The sequence below is a fragment of the Chrysochloris asiatica genome, unplaced genomic scaffold, assembly GCF_000296735.1.
Source record: "Chrysochloris asiatica unplaced genomic scaffold, ChrAsi1.0 scaffold00073, whole genome shotgun sequence".
Taxonomy (NCBI): domain Eukaryota; kingdom Metazoa; phylum Chordata; class Mammalia; order Afrosoricida; family Chrysochloridae; genus Chrysochloris; species Chrysochloris asiatica.
Window position 1 is genome coordinate 4,854,039 of NW_006408591.1, and position 17,937 is coordinate 4,871,975.

Sequence of the window (17,937 nt, forward strand, 5' to 3'; positions counted from 1 at the left end):
ATTCCCTGCATAGTAAACCATGTGGTTATCAGATTCAAAATGGCCAATACCAGTCCATTTTAGCTCACTAATGCCTAAGATATCGATGTTTATGTGTTCCATTTCATTTTTGACCACTTCCAATTTTCCCAAATTCATACTTCATACATTCCATGTTCCAATTTTCAATGGATGTTTACTCGTGGTTCTTACTCATAGTGACCACGTATAGTGTTTCTTGGAGTGGTCAGTGGGTTTGAATCACTGATCTTGTGGTTCAAACCAACCTAGTTGTCCAGAGTTTTTCTTACAACAGGACTCCTTGATATCTATGCATCTATATTAAAATCTATGGATTCTACAAATTTCCTTTTGTTGTTTATTACTAAGGTAATTCTATTCTGAGAATATAATTTGTATAATATCAATATTTAAAAATTCCCTAATATTGTTTTATGGCCTAGCATATTGTTTGCAAAATATAACAACCATCCCTTCCACAGCACTCTTTCTCAAGCTGGGTTTGATCATTCATGCAATGGCCACACAGAATTCAGAGACAATACTCATGATTGTAGGCTAGTTATTAGGGTATTGTGGAGTCCAGGTGTGGTGCTGTAGGATAAAACACTCAACCACAGGTCATTTGAACCACAAGGTTGAAGGTTCAAACTCAACAATCTGTCCTTGGAAACCCTCTACAGACTTGATGGCACTTAACAACAACAGTATATTATAATGCAGGGCCAGAATGTTCAGGGTACAATTCTTCCATTTAGGAGAGCCTGTCATCAGCATGTCCATTGACAGTTCTCTCTGACTAGACAATATTACAAAGCTCTATTATGGGCTTGATAAATGCCCATAGTATACATCACTCTACCTTATGCCTCAGCTTGAAGTCACTTGGCTCTATTCCATAGGTCAGAAAACCTAGTCCTCCAGTTTTGTGTCTGGAGGCAACCTGCTCAAAGTCATTCAGCTTTACTTGTTCCATGGGCTGGGAAGCACATTGTTCTGTCTAATGTTCTCACTCTTGATTCTGCTGCTGCTGTTCCTCTGCCACTCCTTTCTGTCTTTGGGTCAAGGAAGTTCAACATGTAGGGATTTCTGGGTCCAAAGGACATATTTCACTTCTGGTTTTTCTTTTTTGATGGGAGTAAGATCCACCCTTCTGCTTCTGAGATGTCTCATTTTATACCCATGCTAGAGTTTCAAGTTTTTATAATTACACTTAACTCTGTTAACATCCATAGCTGATTCATGTCATAATATGCATACCTTGTCTCACCTCCTCTTATCCAGATCCATCAAGAAGAGTCATTTGGTGGAAGTTATGAAGACCAAGGCTAAAAGAGACATATTATATAATTCACTACACCATAGGTTTATATTAGTGAATGATCTATGTGCAATTGGAAAGAAAGTGAATTTTTCTCTGTTATAGGGTGAATTGTTTCATACATGTCAGTTAGGTCATATTATTGATACTATTCAAGTCCTCTTTCTTGTTGCTAATTTTTCTATCCATTATCGAGAGAAGGGCATTAAACTCTCCAGTTACCAATGTTTAATCATCTATTATTGACTTGAAGTCAACTCCAATTTCATATCTTTTTTCAATTTGGCTTACTTGGGTTGTACTGGGTCTTTGTTGTTACATGTATATGTCTATTCATAATATTTATATCCTCATGATTATTTTATTAGCATGCATAATTTATACAGATGGATTTATTTCTCCTATTTTACTAATTGTTTCATCTTTTTTCTCTTTTTCTATGCTCCTTCTTTACTGTTGTTTTAGTGTTAAACAGTTCTATTTCATGTACCATGTTAATTACTTTATTGATATTTTAAAAACTTATTTTTAAAGTCATCTTATTTGTGGTTGCTCAGCTGTTGTTGTCCTTAAGTATCATAGGGTTGATTCTGATTCTTAGGACCCTGTATAGCATTTTCAAGGAGTAGCTGGTGGGTATGAACAGCTACCTTTACAGTTAGTAATCTAGTGTGTATACTACTGAACTAAATCAGGAATCCAATGATTGCTATAGGGTTTATAATATGAATCTTAATTTATCACATTTGATTTAAGATTTGACAAACAAATTCAGTAACTATAGAAACTTTGGTCCAATATAGTTCATTCTCTTCTTCTCCTTCTAACTTTATAAACCCAGAAAAAATGCTGTTACTTTTCAAATCAGGTAATAGAAGAATGAATCAATTATCTGGTAACTAACAACAAGAGAAGAAATGACAAAAATGTTTTTATATTATTTTACCTATGTGATTATCTTTAGAAGTGCTCTTTATTTCTTTTTCTAGATTGAAGTTAAATAGGGTGCTGTTTCCTTTCAGTCTGATAATTTCCTTTGGGAGTTATTTTAAGACATGTCCACTAGAATTAATATTTCTCATCTTTGTTGTGGTGCTGTAGGATAAACACTGTTCTTCAAAGGTGATTTGAACCACAAGGCCAGCTGTTTGAACCTACCAGTCACTCCTCTGAAACACTATACTGGGTCACTATAAGTCAGAATTGACTCCACAACACTTAACAATACCAATCGTTGTTTACCTTCATTTTTCAAAGGTAGTTTTGCTAGATACAGAATTATGGTCAACATTCATTTTTTAGCATGTTGAATATGTTGCTCCAATGCCTTGTAGCTTCCATTGTTTCTGATGAGAATTAAGCTTTTGTTCTTATTGTGGTATCTTTGAAGATTCTCTCTTTGTATTAGATTTATAATACTCCAGGTATGACACATCTAGATATGAATTTTATTTTTCTTTATAATACTTGAAGTTTGTTATGCTACTCAGACATGTAGATTATGTGTTCATAATTTTGGAATTTTCAGCCATTAGTTCCTCAAATATTTTTTACTTTTGTTGCTTTTTGCATCTGTTAGTATTTTGTCCATAGAATCCTTCAGTATTACAAGTTGAGGCCAACTAATTGAAAGAGATCCATATATGTGCCCATTCCAAAGAGAAATGATCTAATAGAATGTGAGAATTTTGAACAATATCATTAATATCACATACAAGTAAAATGTTGCTTAAGATGATTCAAAAATGGTTGCAACAATGCATTAAGAGGGAACTGCCAGATATTAAAGCCAGATTCAGAAGAGGATGTGGATAATGTTGGAAGAATGAATATTCCGGAACACTTCATTGCTTTCATCAGGAAACTATACACAGACCAAGTGGCAGTGGTTGGAACAGAACAAGGGAATACTGCATAGCTTAAAATCAAGAAAGGTGTGTTCCAGGGTTCTATCTTTTTACCATACTTGTGCTGCAATCTGTCTGCTGAACAAATAACCTGAGAAACTGGATTATAAGAAGAAGAACATGGCATTAGGATTGGAGGAATGTTCAACAATCTCAGTTGCTGGAAGTGAAGAGGATTTGCAATACTTACTGATGAAATTCAAAGCCTACAGCCTTAAATATGGATTGTACCTCAATGTAAAGAGAACAAATATCTTCACAACTGGACCAATAAGTAACATAATGATAAATGGTGAAAAGATTGAAATAATCAAATACTTCCATTTTGTTTGGATTCACAATCAACAGTCATGGAAGCAGCAGTCAAGAAATCAAATGGCATGTTGCATTAGGAAAATCTGTGCAACAAGAATCTGTAATGAATTAAATATCAAAGATATCAGTTTGAAGACTATGGTGCACCTATTCAAGCTATGGAGTTTTCAATAGCCTAATATATGAAAGTTGAACAATGAATAAGGAATGCCATAGAATAATACATGCATCTGAATGATGGTTTTGGAGAAGAACACTAAAAGTTCTATGGACTGCCAAAGGACAAACAAATATATGTTAGGAGAAGTACACCCAGAATATTCCTTATAAATCAGTATGGCAAGACTTCATCTCTCATAATCTGGACATGTTATCAGGAGGAACTAGTACCTGGAGGGCTTCATTCTTCATAAAAAAGTGAAAAAGAGGAAAACCGCCAATAAGATGGACTGATACAGTGACAGAAGCAGTTGGTTCCAATGTAACAATTTTAAGGATGTTGCAGGATTGGCAGTGTTTCATTCTGTTGTGCATAAGGTCAGCAGGAGTTGGAACTGACTGGACAGCAACAACAGCAATGTAGACAGAATATTTAATTGTATAGAATGTATCAAAAGAAGATGGAAAGAATGTGTAGAGTCACTGTACCAGTTGGCTAACGTTCAACCATTTCAGGAGGTAGCATTAGATCAAGAACCAATGGTATTGAAGGAAGAAGTCCCAGCTGCTCTGATAGTATTGGCCAAAAATAAGTCTCTAGGAGCTGAGAATATGAGAATATGTTTATCTATGCTTTACTGACTGTGCAAAGGCTTTTGATTGTGTGGACCATGACAAGCTATGGATAACATAGTGGAGAATGAGTATTTGGAACACGTAATTGTGCTCATTAGGAACTTATACATAGATCAAGAAGCAGTCTTTCAAACAGATAAAGAGGACATTGAGTGGTTTAAAATTAGTAAAGGTTTGTACTAGCACTGTGTTCTTTCACCAAACTTACTCAATTTTTATGTTGAGCAAATGATTTGAGAATCTGGATCAGATGAAGAAGAAAGTGGCATCAGGATTGGAGGAAGACTCATTAACAACCTGGGATATGCAGATACAACTTTCCTTGCTGAAAGTGAAGAGAACTTAAAATACTTACTGATGAAGATCAAAGACCACTGTCATTGGTATGGGTTGCACCACAATGTAAACAAAACAAAAATCTGCACCACTGAATCAATAAATAACATCTATGTAAATGGAAAAATACTGAAACTGTCAAAGACTTCATTTTGCTTGGATCAACCATCAACACTCATGAAAGCAGTAGTCAAGAAATTAAATGACATATTGCATTAATCAAATCTGCTGCACAAGACCACTTTAAAGTGTTCATGAAAAAGATGAACATTTGAGGACAAAGCCTGTCCTAACCCATGGTATTTTTAATAACCTCATATGCATGTGAAAGTTGGACAATGGATCAGGAAGACCATCAATGAATTGATGCATTTATGTTATGTTGTTGGAAGAGAACTTATAAATATGGATGGACTTCTAGAAGAGCTAACAAATCTTTGTTGGAAGAAGTACAGCCTAATGCTCCTTAGAAGACAGGATGGCCAGATTTCATCTCTCATACTTCAGACATATTATCAGGAGGGACCAGTTCCTGGAGAAGGACATCAGGCTTGGTAAAGTGAGGGTCAGCTAAAAAAGGGGAAGACTCCAACGAGATGCATGGGCACAGTGCCATCATCAGTGGGCTCAAATGGAGCAACGATTGTGCGGTTAGCACATGACCAGGGAGTATTTCATTCTGTTATGCACATGATGGCTTTGAGTCCACACTGACTCAACTGCACCTAACAAAAACAACAAAGGAATTGACAGAATATCAATTGAAATGTCTCAACATACTGATGCAGCTCTGAAAACACTCTCTGAACAACTGATTGGAAGAGATCTACATTTGTGCCCATTACAAACAAAGATGAATCAACAGACTGCAGAAATTGTCAAACAATGTCATTAGTATTACATGTTATTAAAATTTTGCTGCAGATAATTTTTTTAAAAAAATGGTTTCAGCAGCATAACAATAGAGATCTCCCAGAGATTCAAACTGGATTCAGAAGGAAATATGGAAGGAGGGCTATCAATGCTGATGTCTGATGGATTTTGATTGAAAACAGGATACCAGAAAGATGTTTACTTTGTTTTATTAAGTATGCAAAGACGTTACAATGTGTGGACTATGAAACACTATAGATAGCATTTTGAAAAATCAGATTCCAGACATATAATTCTGCTTATACAAAATATATACATAGACCAAGAGGTATCTGTTTCAACAGAGCAACTATATACTGTGCGTTTTAAATATGGAAACTTGTGTATCAGTGTTTTGTCCTTTCACTATATTTTTCAATCTGTATCCTGAGCAAATAATCCAAGAAGAACATGGCATTAGGAAACATTCATTGCCAGCCTGTGATATGCTGATGACACATCCTTGCTTTCCTGAAACTGAAGAGGACTAGAAGTTCTTAATAATGAATGTTAAAAACTACAGCCTTCAGCATGGATTGCACCTCAATGTAAAGAGAACAAAAATTATTTCAATTAGAACAATAAATAGCATTATGATAAACAGAGAAAAGATTGAAGTTGTCAAAGATTTAATTTTACTTGGATCCACAATCAACACTCATGGGAGCAGCAGTCAATACATTAAAGGATATATTGCATTGGGCAAATCTGCTGCACAAAAACTTTTTTTAAAGTGTTAAAGAAAAAATAAGTCACTTGAAGGACTAAGATGTTCCTGAACCAAGCCATGATTTTTTTCAGTTGCTTCATTTGCTTGTGAAAACTAGGAAATGTATAAGGAAGACAGGGAAAGAATTGTTACATTTGAACTGTGGTGTTGATGAGGAATATTCTAAGTACCATGGACTGCCAGAAGAATGAAGTAATCTGTTTTGGAAGAAGTAAAGCCATAATGTTCTTTGGAATCAAGAATGAAACTTTGTATCATGTACTTTGGACCTGTTGTCAGGTGGGACCAGTCCCCAGAAAGGACATCATGCTTGGTAAAGTAGAAGATCAACAAAAGGAAAAAGACATCCAAGAAAATGGATTGACACATTGATTGCAATAATGGGCTTAAACATAACAACATTTGGGAGGATGGCTTAAAACTGGATAAGTTTTTGTTGTATTATGTATAGGGTCACTATGAGTTAGAGCCAACTTGATGTTATCTAACTACGACAGCAACATTATTACACCCTAGATTCTGATTTCTCCATTCCCAGGGAGATGTGATCATTTTTGTTTTGTTTATTTGTTTAGTGATCTGCATGGAATAATTCTACACAGTCTTCCTTCCTTGTGATGTTTTGCCACTGAAGTCTCTGCTAAATTTACTATTATAATTTAACTTTTAAGCCTTATTTTTAGAGTGTTTTCCCAGATCAGCATGGCTTCATGGTCAACCGAACATTGGTTAGAGATTGTGCTTAAATACATGAGAATTCTATTTTTTACCTATGGCCTTCAATGTAAGGAGTTTTCAAATATGCCACAGCTTTACTTTCTACCTGTGCAAAACCTGGCATACAACCAGGGATTTCTCTTTGCCTCCTGATCATGCACATAGCCTTCCTGGCCACTAAAAACATTTGGGTACTATGAAGACACATTCTGCATGCTTTGCTCGTTAAGTCTTCTACTACATTTCTGACTAATCTGTTGCTTGGCATCGTCAGTACCACAGCCTCTGGCAGCTGTAACGTTTACCTTTTCAGATTGGCAATGACATTGCAGTTATTTTTCACAATTTCCCTTGGTGATTATGCTTTGTCCACTCCATTTATAATCAGGCCAGGCCTCTACAATAGGAGAGATGCCTGTTCTCATACTCTGCCCAGTTCTGTTATAACTACCTGTTAGAGTTGAAATGAAGGTAATGGGAGCTGTCTGAAACTAAAACCCCACATAATCCCACTGTGTTTATAGTTTTTTCTTGAGCAAACACTTCTTGATTTATTATTTGTTTTTGGTCTATATACAAAATCCTAGAGTGTTCCATTTTGTCCCATTTTAGCACTGTTTTGTAGGGAGATGATTTTCAAAAACTCTTCTCTGTCATTTTGTGGTCTCCTCTCTAAACATATGTTGTTGGTGTTGTTGTTAAGTGCTGTTGAGTCATTTCCAACTCATAGTGATCCTGTGTAGTATTTCCAAGGAGCATCTGATGAGTTTGAACCATTGACCTTTTTTTTCTTTTTTTTTTTATTTAAGGTTTTTATTGTGGATTGAGTGAAAGTTTACAGGGCACATCATCAGTTTCACATTCAACCATTCATATAAATTGTTTCATTACATTGATTATAATCCCCTCCATATACCATCAGTTAAAAGTATTTCTCTTTATCCACTTTAGCTTTTTTTAAAAAAACACACAAACAAAAAAACCCTTTAGCTTTTTTTAAAAAAACACACAAACAAAAAAAACCCCACTAGGCAAATATAATAAATTACATCTCCAAAGGGCACATTCTGCAAGTCTGCCCCTGGCCACCAACTCTTAGTCCTCTTCTTAGTCCTTCTCTTTTTAGAATCTAGAGTCCTCAGCCGCTCCCCCTCTCCATGCCCCCATCTCTGCCTCCATCTCTGGTGCTGCTGCTTCTCTGGATAAGGTCCAGCATTCTATTTGTGCATTCCTGTCTTGATGGTTCTAAGGCACTCTGTTTCTGGACTGTAAGATTAACCACTCCCCTTTTATTTGTTACAAAGCTTCTACCTTTACAATTGCGACAGTCGCGATTAGTCATGATAACAGTTATTCGCTATTGAATCTTACGAATCCTATCCCCATCTCCTTTCACCAGACCCATCTAGACAAGATTATAACTATTCAGTGGGGACTCTTTCTTTCCCCCCACACTCTTAACTAAGCTCCCTCTTGAAACCTTGTAAGCCAGTCACTCCGTGCCTTTATTGCCCCCTCATTTTAGATAGCCAATGTCTAAGTTGCCCGTCCCTATGTACCCTGTGCACAGAACGGATAGCATTGAAACTTGATTTGAAGACTCTTTCCCTCTCTGTTGGTATTTAGAGTAAATTGACCTTTTGGTTCAAACTGCTTTTGCAGTTCAGTACTTATCCTATAGCACCACACTAGTACTCAAATTATATTATACATTTAAGTGCTATTTATCAATGTAACCAAATCTAAAGTCAATACTCAAAACTATCATGTGGTACTGCCCAGCACCCCACAGTCACCTTTAACTAAACTTTAAACTCTTCCTTCCTCCCTCTGAAATTTTATTAAAATGTTTATTTCAATAATATCAAAATCTAAATGCATAAAACAAAGTTAAAAATTATATTTTATTTGTTTAGTTAGAATAAGTAAGAGAAGAGAGTAGCTTGGGATTTAATACAATTTCTACTGTAGTCGTTTGCCTAATGTGAGAATTTGAAAAACTAGAAAGAATAGAATGGATCTGGGTTGACACCGTGGTTGTAACAATGGCCTCAAATGTAGAAACAATTCTAAGAATGGCACAGGACCAGGCAGTGGTTTGTTTGTTTGTTTGTTTGTTTTTCATCTTTTAGAGTTAATATTTACAATGTATGTATTTTATTGTGTTTTTGTAAAGGTTTACGTAGCAGTTTAGGCTCCCATTCAACAATCTCTGCAAAAACTCTTCAGTGATACTGGTTACATTGCTCACAATGAGGGAACATTTTCATTTTCATTCTGGCTGTTCTCTGTGCATTACTATAGCCTCCCCAGCCCTTTACAGTCACATTTCAGTTTTAAAGTAATTACTGACCATTTGGTTTCTTACTGTTGCCAAGTGCTGTCACGTCAGATCTGACTCACAGGGTTTCTGGGGAGAAGTTGGTGGGTTTGAACAGCCAACCCTGTCCAGTGGTGATCCTACAGCACCTCACAGGTGTTTGTTTTTAAAAGAACACAATATTTACAGGTAGTGATTCATTATTTTGTGAACCAGTTTTTATTTAACTACAAGGTGGTTTCAGTGGTTATATACTTTTTTTTTTTGGGGGGGTAATACAAAATTTTTTAAGTGTTTTATTGTGAATTATACAATAGTTTACATGGGAGAACATTAATTTTACGTTCATTCTATCATACATCGTAACATTGCCATGGTTACAATCCCCTCCATGCATCATCAACCAACCAAAGGGTATACCCTGCAAACCTGTCCCCTACACTGTACCCACCCCCCCACCCCCCAGTCTTCAGCACATAGTTGTTCTCCCTATCTGAATCTAAAGTCCCCAGCTGCTCCATTGCTCCACGTCATTGTCTCTGCCTCCATCTTGGGCATCACTGCTTCCCTGGGTAGGTTCCCGCTCTCAGCTCATCTCCGTTAATGACCAGGCAGTGTTTTGTTCTGTTGTCCATAGGATTGCCGTGAGTCAGAACTGACTGGATGGCACCTAACAACAACAACAACAACAAAAAAAAATCACATCATTTATTCAACTTCATATTACAGATGAACAAACTGAGGTCCAGTATGATAAGCTGTACCAGTAGATTTTAGAGACTCAGTTATGTGTATGTAGCTATTACATTTTATCCACTGCAGATTGAATTGGAAGAGTGTGGGAGACTGATGTTGATTGTTTAGCAGGATAAAAGCACTTCCAGTAATCCCCTTTACTTTCTTCTTAAATAAAAGAATATGCTTTGTTGTGACAGCAAAGGCCCCTTTCTGCAGGAAAAGAAAAATCAATTTCTACAGATGCCAGCACTGTGTTCTGTAGCTATGTGTTTGGAAATATAAACCCGGAATATAATGATGAGGGATTTGTGGTCTGACTGACTGGGGATGTGCCCTGGGAGTGTATGTGAGAAATTCTCTTTGGATTGCTTCTACACAGGCAGATTAGAATTTGGTCATTTGAATCTGGACCACTGATATAAAAACTCAAAGCACCACAAATCTCTTAGTCTCTCTCACAGGATTCTGAACTGAAAACGAGATATCTCCTCCCAGAAAAGGAATAGGCTAGAACAAGCAGGTATCTTTTGAAGAGGTAGCCATTTCCTGAGATTTGCCTAAAGATTTTAGTCCCCAGTTGTTCATTATGGTAGTGATATGTACTTAATATCTTCTCTATTATGTTAAAATGTTCTATTTTGATTTTGCTATACTTTGGGCCTTCTTTGTAAGTTTCTACATGAAATATGGGATATCAGAGTACAGTTATATATCCTCTATTTTCATGGAGATTTCTTGTTAGTCAAACACCAGGAAAAAAGATTTTCAGCCAAGTGACTTTCAAAGAGAGCAGAAACAAAGTGAGGGGTGTGATAGCTCAGATGTCAAGATTCAGAGCATCTGATGTTTCTAAGTAGTAGAGACTTGGAGGTCAGACTGTTGCTTGCTGTTATTAAGTGCTGTTGAGTCAGTTCTGACCCATAGTGACCCTGTACAGGGTTGCCGAGGAGCAGCTGGTGAGCTTGAACTGCCAACCTTGCAGTTCAAATGGCTTTGAATTCTGGCCCATTAATTCACAGCACCACACCAGGACTCCCAGAACTGTTGCTATATGGGGGTAAATCTCATTGCTCTGGCTTCACCCACCACAAGCCATAGAGTTAGAAAAGATTGATGTCATAAAAGGAAGATAGAGATAGCAGTATGGAGAGAGAGTAGAGAGAGGAGAGGAGGGAAAGAAGCAGGAAAAGATGCACAAAAGGAAGGGAACTGGGAGGAGGGTTGTCGTGTACTGTGGAGTTAATTCTGACTCACAGCAATCTTATAAGACAGAGTAGAATTGACCCATAGAGTTTCCTAGGAGTAGACTGCCAAGTCTTCCCTTCTGTGAAGCCACCGTTTGGCTTAGAACTGCTAGTCTTTGGTTAGCAGACCAATGTGTAACCGCTGTGACACCAGAGCATCTTAGAAGGAGGAGATAATAGAAAAGGAAAGGGAAACAAGAAGAACACTAGAAGAAAGAAAAGAACACTGGAGGAAGAGTCAGAAGAAATCCAAGAAAGACGGCAACAGGAGCTGTATACACAGCACAGGATCTGGGTACCAGTCTCCCATCTATGACTCAGGTGATAACGTCTCTGGGTTTGTGTTTTCCCACCTGTTGAAAGAATGGGCTGGAGGAGATGACTGCTTAGGTTCTTGTAAGCTTTACATCCTAGACTACTTTTCAAAATGCTTCACCTGTGTGGTCGATCTCATTTGAATTCATCACTCTTCCCTTCACTCACTTTGCCTCAGTCACACAGGCCTTCCCCTTGTCCTCCCAACAGATAAAGTTCACTCCTCACCCTCTGACCCTACCTAGGTCTTATGCATTAGCATTGCCTCTTCCTCATATATTTTTCCAAGTCCTCACCAGTTACACTCTTTCACATCAATTTGTTTTCTGCTCAAGTATCATCTTCTTGGGAAGTCTTTTGACCTTTCTATGTAAAAGGAGAACTAAGAAGTACCCTTTCTTCTCTCACTGCCTCTCTCCTCACTCAGGTGTATTTATTTGCTTTATGGCTGGTGTTGGCTGTGTACCATGGAGTTGATTCCAACTCATAGCAACCCTGCACAGGGTTTCTGAGGCTGTAAATCTTTACGGGAGCAGAATGCCTCATCTTTCTCCAATGGAACAGCTGATAGTTTCAAACTGCTGACCTTATGGTTCACAGCCTGATTCGTAACCACTACACTACCAGAGATCCTTATTTGCTTTACAGTATTTTTATAATTGTATAATATGCATGTCTCCATGTTTAGTATCAGCCCTTCCCATAAACCAGATATTTGGTCACATTCTCTGATGTATATTTAGCACCAAGGACTGTGCCTAGCACATGCTGTTGTTGGTGTTAAGAGCCAACAAGTCAGTTCCAACCCATGGCAACCCTGTATAAGGTTTCCAAGGAGGAGCTAGTGAGCTTGGACCACTGACCTTGCAGTTCAAATGACTTTGCAGTCTGGTGAATTAACCCCATGGTATTCCACCAGGAATGTTTATTTGTAAAAGGAAGCTCACACCTGGTTGAGATGGTAGCCCAGGCAGGTTTAAATATTCTCCTTTTATAGATTGTTGTTGTTACTGTTATATGCCATGGAGTCAGTTCCAACTCATAGTGACCCTGTACAGGGTTTCTGAGGCTGTAAACCTCATCTTTCTCCCGCGGAACAGTGGGTAGTTTTGAACTGCTGACCATGAGATTAGCAGTCCATTTGTAACCACTATGCTACCAGAGCTCCTTTTATAGATTAGGGCACCACATTGTAAAATACGAGACCAGTTTAACACATCCTGTGATTTGGTAGTTATTTTTGTCTTGTTTCCTTGTCACTACGTGCACTTACCTTGCATTTATGCTAGACTTCAGCACTGCTTTTTTTCCTCCAAACTCTATAACATCCTGCTCTGATTAATAAATTGCAATCAATTGCAATAGCTAATTATCTCCTTAGGAGGTCTGAAAAGAATGTAATAGATGGAGCATACTTACCTCACAGCATGAGAGAGAGCTATGGCAGGGTAACAAGGAAAAAAAAAAAATGCTTCAAGGAGAAAAAAAATATAGAGGAAATGAAAAGTTGTTCTAGGTAGAAATAATTTAAATGTGTTCACTATATCTAAATATCAAGTTTGATGAATGTTATTTGGTTTTATGTCTGAAATGCTTGAAGCAGTGTTTCTCTAAGTGTGGTCAGCAGATAACTTGGTCCGGATATGCCCATAATTCTTGATAAAAATGAAAGTGCAGCACCTCCTGACCAATCCCACATTTGCAGTGCAGCCTGAGCCAGACCATGGTGGAAGTGGGATCTGCCTTCATTCAGTCCCAGCATCTGCATGCAGCTACGGCTAACACATTCCTGGAGCACATGTACCACCTGGACATTGACTCACCACCCATCACGGCCTGAAATACTGGCATCATCTTTACCATTGGCCCAGCTTCCCATTCAGTGGAAATGTTGAAGGAGATGATTAAGTCTGTAATGAATGTGGCTCGTTTGAAATCTCACAGAATTCATGAGTACCATGCAGAGACTATCAAGAATGTGCTCATAGCCATAGAGAGCTTAGTTTTCTGATCCCATTCTCTATTGGTCAGTTGCCATGGCCCTGGATGTGTTAAGGACAGTACCACTGCTGAGGTGGAGCTGAAGAAGAGAGCCACTCTCAAGATTACTCTGGATTTGCATGCATGGAAAAGTGTGACAAGAGTGTCCTGTGGCTGGACAACAAAAGAATTTGCAAAGTGGTGGCAGTGGGCTGCAAGGTCTACGTGGATGATGGACTTCCTTCTCTGCAGGTGAAAGAGAAAGGTGGAAAATGGTGGTTCACTGGGCAGCCAGAAGGGTGTAAACCTCCCTGGTGCTGCTGTGGATCTGCCTGCAGATCTTGGAAAAGGGCATTCAGGATCTGAACTTTGTGATAAAGCATGATGTAGATACGGTCTTTTGTCCACAAGGCAGTCGATATTCATGAAATTAGGAAGGCAAAAACATCAAGATAATCAGCAAAACCAAGAATCATGAGGGAGTTAGACGGTTTGATGAGATCCTAGAGGCCAGCAATGGGATCAGGTTGGTGCCTGGCAATCTGGGCATTGAGATTCCTGCAGAGAAGTTCTTCCTAGCCCAGAAGATGATGGCTGGGTGGTGCAACTGAGCTTCAAAACCTGTCTGTATGCCACACAGATGTGGAGAGCATGATCAAGAAGACTGTCCCACCCAGGCTGAGGGCAGTGATATGGTCAAAGCAGTCTAGAAAGGAACTGACTGCATCATGCTGTCTAGAAAATCAGCCAAACAGAACTACCCTGGCGGCTGTGTGCATGCAGCCCATGAGGCTGAGGCAGCCATGTTCTACTGCAAGCTGTTGGAAAAACTTATAGATGCCTCAAGTCACTCCACAGACCTCATGGAGGTCATGGCCGTGGGCAGCATGGAGCCTTCTTATAAGTGTTTAACAACAGCTTTGATAGTTCTGACAGTGTTTGTCAAGTCTACTCACCAGGAGGTCAGATACCATCTTATTCCCTGTCCCATATCTCTATCATTGCTGTGACATGGAACCACAAGACAGTTTGTCAGACCCACCTGTACTGTGACATCTTCTCTGCTGTGTAAGGACCCAGTACTGTTATCCTGGGCTGAGGATGTGATCACTGGGTGAACCGGACATGACTGCTAGCAAAACCACGGGATTCTTTAAGACTGGAGATGTGGTCATTGTGCTAACTGGATAGCACCCTGGCTCCAGCTTCACCAACACCATGCATGTAATGCCAGTGCCATGACGGGCCCTGCAGTCCCTTCTCTACCCTCTGCCCTGTCCTCTGCCCTTATCTCTTCCATTAGGTCAACAACATTTATAGCACTGGGAGGCTGGAACACCCGGGAACCAAGACAAGAATCTCTGGTGACACGTGGTTGTTTAAAGACCCTATTTGGGTGGCAGTAGCCCAGAGGCTGACTCCACCAAGCAAGGGAAGAATAAGAAATGCAACACTGGAGACCCCGAGCTTATTTAATGCAAGAGATCAATAAGTGCCCTATCCATTGTGTACTTTATTTAGTTTCTGTAAAACATGGATGTCCAGAAAATGCTCATGAGTCCCTCATTCCCACTGTATTGTTTGTGTTTGGGGGCACCTCTCTTTGCTACACTTTATTCAGTTGTCACTACACTCCACCTTGCACCCTCCACCTTCCATTCTGCCCACTCCTATAGTCACCTCCAGGCCTGTTGCTATAGAACCCACTTGTGTGTCAATAAACAGCCCACTTGTGTGTCAAAAACAATTGAAGCAGCAAAGAGAAAGAAAGAAAGTGCCCACAGAGATAGCAGATCAAAGAAATCAGAATTTCTGAAGGTGTAGTTCAGAAACCAGCATTTTTACTAAATACCCCTTACAGTGTTATCTGATGCACACTAGAGTTTGAAGTAAAATGGGCTGAATCGTTTTAGAGTGCTTTTTAATGAGTAATCGGATTTTTGATGGAATCTTGTTATAGTTCTGTGGAATAAAGCACTTAAAATCAAGGTCTGTTTGAACCACAAGGTCAGCAGTTCAAACTCACCTTGGAAACCCTATATAAGGTCGCTATGAGTCAGCACCAACTCAATGGCACTTAACAACAATCATGCTTTAAAACAGTCATTCTTTCATTTATTTCTCAACAAATATTTACTGAGTTCCTATTATATTGTGCTGGGCTCTTGGATAGATAGGTGGGTGAGATGTGCTCTTTGCAGAAGGAGTCCTGTCTTTTAAATCAGTGAAGGTCAAAGAGGAGACAGCACAGTGAAGGTGGAGAGACTCTGCCTTGGAATCTGGGCTCTGCATGAGAAAGCTATCATTAGAAGGTTTGATGGGTTGTTAAATGGAAGGTGCATGAACCACCTTCTCTGTGACCTAGAGGATAGGAGTAAAATCAATGAGGAGCTGTTTCAGTAAAATTGTTTTTGTGTCCATGGTGATGGTGGTGTGCCTTGGAATCAGTTGATTTCTACAGGGAGAAGAATTTTTTTTGCCAGCAGAGCCACTCAGTCAAGAAGCGAGTGGTCCAGAAAACCATCAGTTAGGGATTCAGAAACAGAGGTTCCTGTCCTAGGTTGAAGATGGATACATTGCCTCTGACTTCCTTCTGACTCTAACAATCACTGATTCAAGAAAAACTCGTGTTAATTGGTATTTCACAACAATTTATGGAACAGATTTTGTATGCCTAGAATCTGAGATGAGTATAAGAGATATGAAACAGGCCCACATTCGAGAACAAGAAGGAAAAGATAGGCGCAGAGTGAGAACTAGCATTTCTTGCATATTATGTTAAACACCTTCCATGCATTCTTTTTTTCTTTTTTCAGAGCAGCCCTCTGAGATGGATACCATTATTATCTCCATTTTCCAGGTTGACCCAGTAAGACTTTAACCCAATGATCCTCTCAGGGAGTGGAATACTATTTTGGAATGCTGGGTTTTGCAGATTTGGGAATGATCACAGAAAATTCTCATGTGATTCCCTGACCCTTTAGCTGGCAAAGATCTACTCTGTTCTTGTCTTGATTATCATTCATTGGGACAACCTTCTCAGCTCTCCAGATTATGCCAGGCCTTTTGATGATCTGTTTTGATATAACCTTGTAAATTTCCTTCTTAGGGTGTGGTGCTGGAGGATAAGCACCGGACTGCTAACTGCAAGGTCAGCAGTTCAATCCCACCAGCTGCTTCTCAGAAACCATATAAGGGTCATTATGAGTCAAAACTGACTTAATAGCACTTAACAACAACAGCAGAAGCTAGTACTCTAGTTGTCAATGAACTATTAAAAGGAGAGATAATGGTTTGAACTCTATGAAACAGAATTTCAATTTATTCAGTTAAAATTATACCTCGGGTTACACTATAATGGCATCATGGTTACTGAACTCTCCATGCCCTTAGAGGCTTGCTCAGCCTGGAAGAGATATACAGGATTTGAATTTTAGTGTAACCTGGATCTGTCACACAAAAGTCTCAACGATATCCATCCCCACAATTAGCGTCACACTAAGTCCTGCTAGGGGTTGTCCCTGACCACCGCTGTCTGCTGATTCTTTCCCCTCCCTTTCCCTTCCCTACTTCCATATCCTAAATGCCATGCCCATTGTGCTGAATATCTTGCTGTTTCTTATTTCTGCAATTTTGTCCACTGCTGCCTCTGCCTTCCAGTCCCATACCTTGTCTCTGTGTGCATTTTCTAAGACTTCATCTTTTCTGCAAGTGACCCCCCTCTGTTAGAACCCACTATATATATATATATAATAAAAAATTATATACCCCACACACAATTCTATGATACTACCTGCAAAATTTGGTTTCACTTAGACATCCTTCCACTAGGTCAGAGGTTGGCAAACCTTTTATGTAAATATGTCTAGTGTTGTGGGCCACGTACTCTCTGTCACAACTATTCAACTTTGTGACTACAGCATAAAAGCAGAGCTGCCATATATAGTATGTAAACAAATGGGCATTCGTATGTTTCAATGTAACTTGATATATCAAAACAGTCATTAGGTCCAATTGGATCCACAGGCTATAGTTTGCTGATAGCTGTTTCAGATCACAGATAACTTAACAACTGTATTTTATTTATCTCTCTACTTGAGATTCTATCCAGGTATCTAGTACTGGCTAGCTGTTCAGAACATGTTTGCTGGCTGAATGAATGATTCTAATCCTTATATAAACTTTGTGAGCTAATTTGAATTCCAACTCTAATATTAAAAAATCCAAATGTTGTCTACTTCCATAAAGATTTACAATCTCTTAAACCAGAAGGAGCACTCGTATTCCCTTCTATAAGGTCATTATGA

At 38.8% G+C, this 17,937-nt stretch overlaps 1 pseudogene; it reads left to right on the forward strand.

Moving 5' to 3' along the window:
- LOC102829201 overlaps positions 1–14,872 on the forward strand; it is a 46,956-nt pseudogene extending 32,084 nt beyond the window's left edge.
- Positions 14,873–17,937: the final 3,065 nt, after the last annotated feature.